A 2,500-nucleotide genomic window follows, 5' to 3' on the forward strand; every position below is an offset into this window, starting at 1 on the left:
TCGTCTCTAGTTCAGTTTCGTTTCAGTCACTGGTCTTCAACTCAATTAGTTTTTGTTTCACTTCGTCCTCGGCTTCAGATACCCAGAACTTTGCGTAAAGCCTCGTAAAGAAAGGAAGTGTTGAGCGAAGTGCCTCAGATGATACGAGGCCACACGGCGAGCGAGGCAGAAAAACACGACAAAACTGCCACAGTTATGAAAGGGGCTGGAAATCGTTCCCAGCCATCAAGGCGCTGGCGGCTAAAAGTGTTCCAACTATTTTATTAGTGTTCTTCACTATTTTATTTTAAATCTCTTTAAAGTATGAGTAACTGTATTGCCTTTAATGTCGAACGATATATATATATATATATATATATATATATATATATATATATATATATATATATATATATATATATATATATATATATATATATATATATATATATATATATATATATATATATATATATAATTACTCCCAGTGAGGTCTAAAGCCACTGTTCAAGGGGTGCTGTGAACTTATCATTAAACCCAGCTGTGACCTCACTGAACGTTTCCCTTTGTGTCTCACAACACAAGGGGGCAGTCAGCCTGCCCTCTAAAGACAACTCTCTTCCTCCACACAAAACTACAAGCACCTAATAACACACACACCCTTCACTCAAAAATTTTAAAATCATCATGGCGACTCCTACACCAGCCTCGGAGTCCCCATCTGGGGGGGGGACCATAAATGTCCCTAGGTCGGACAGCCTTTCTGTCGACGACCCTAAGTGTCTTGACACCCCCCTCAACTTTTTCTTCATTAACTTCTGCAACACTCGCGGTCTAAGATCTAATTTTCAATATGTAGAATACCACCTCTCCTCTTCTAAACCTCATCTTCTTTTCCTCATTGAAACTCGGGTGTCTGAGGCAACTGACAGTAGCCCCTTTTCTGTTCCCTCCTACTTTCTCTATCCTCATTTTCGATCCAAAGCTGTCTGCTGCGTTTATGTGCGCAATGACTTAACCTGCTCTCGTGCCCACGCTCTTGAATCTTCCGAGTTTTCCACCATCTGGCTACGACTACAGAGTCACTCTCAAACTAAATTTATCTGTGCTGTATACCTCTCACCTAACTCCTCTGACTATAAGAAATTCTTTGACTACTTAACTTCCAAAGTGGAGCACATTCTGACCCTCTTCCCTTTTGCAGAGATCTCCTTTCTTGGAGACTTCAATGTTCAGCACCAGCTTTGGCTTTCCTCTCTCTTCACTGACCATCCTGGTGAACTAGCCTACAACTTTGCTATCCTCCATGACCTAGAGCAATTGGTGCAACACCCTACTCGTATTCCTGACCGTCTTGGAAATACGCCCAACATTCTTGACCTTTTCCTGACCTCTAATCCTTCTGCTTATGCTGTCACTCTTTCTTCTCCGTTGGGCTCCTCCGATCACAGTCTCATATCTGTATCTTGTCCTATTGCTCCAATCCCTCCTCAGGATCCCCCTAAGCAAAGGTGCCTCTGGCGTTTTGCCTCTGCTAGTTGGGAGGACCTGAGGAGGTATTTCGCTGATTTTCCTTGGAATGACTACTGCTTCCGTGTCAGAGACCCGTCTTTGTGTGCTGAGCGCATAACAAAGGTGATAGTGTCTGGCATGGAGGCGTATATTCCTCACTCTTTTTCTCGTCCTAAACCTTCTCAACCTTGGTTTAACATAGCTTGTTCTCGTACTATACATGATAGAGAGGTGGCCCACAAAAGGTACTTGAGCCTTCCATCACCAGAATCTCACGCAATTTATATTTCTGCCCGGAACCATGCCAAGTCTGTTCTCCAACTAGCCAAAAAACTCCTTCATTAACAGAAAGTGTCAAAACCTTTCAAGATCTAACTCCCCTCGTGACTTCTGGCATCTATCCAAAAATATCTCCAATAACTTTGCTTCTTCTTCTTTCCCTCCTCTGTTTCAACCAGATGGCACCACTGCTATCACATCTATTTCTAAAGCTGAACTCTTCGCTCAAACCTTTGCTAAAAACTCTACCTTGGACGATTCTGGGCTTCTTCCTCCCTCTCCTCCACCCTCTGACTAATTCATGCCACCTATTAAAATTCTTCGCAATGATGTTTTCCATGCTCTAGCTGGCCTAAACCCTCGGAAAGGCTTATGGACCTGATGGGGTCCCTCCTATTGTTCTCCGAAACTGTGCCTCCGTGCTTGCACCTAGTCTAATCAAACTCTTTCAGCTCGTTCTGTCAACATCTACCTTTCTTTCGTGCTAGAAGTTTGCCTACATTCAACCTGTTCCTTAAAAGGGTGACCGTTCTAATCCTTCAAACTACCGTCCTATTGCTTTAATTTCCTGCCTATCTAAAGTTTTTTTTAATCTATCCTCAACAGGAAGATTCTTAAACATCTATCATTTCACAACCTTCTATCTGATCGCCAATATGGGTTCCATCAAGGCCGCTTTACTGGTGATCTTCTGGCTTTCCTTACTGAGTCTTGCTCATCCTCTTTTAGA

At 42.7% G+C, this 2,500-nt stretch overlaps 1 protein-coding gene across 2 annotated transcripts in view; it reads left to right on the forward strand.

The window, feature by feature from the left end:
* Positions 1–351, forward strand: part of LOC135104318 (zwei Ig domain protein zig-8-like) — an 80,490-nt gene extending 80,139 nt beyond the window's left edge. For both annotated transcript variants that reach the window (XM_064011579.1, XM_064011580.1), the window contains exon 8: positions 1–351. This exon is cut by the window's left edge and continues 524 nt beyond it. The gene's annotated coding sequence lies outside the window, so the exon portion shown is untranslated.
* Positions 352–2,500: the final 2,149 nt, after the last annotated feature.

The sequence above is a fragment of the Scylla paramamosain genome, chromosome 10, assembly GCF_035594125.1.
Source record: "Scylla paramamosain isolate STU-SP2022 chromosome 10, ASM3559412v1, whole genome shotgun sequence".
In the NCBI taxonomy this organism is placed as follows: Eukaryota; Metazoa; Arthropoda; class Malacostraca; order Decapoda; family Portunidae; genus Scylla; species Scylla paramamosain.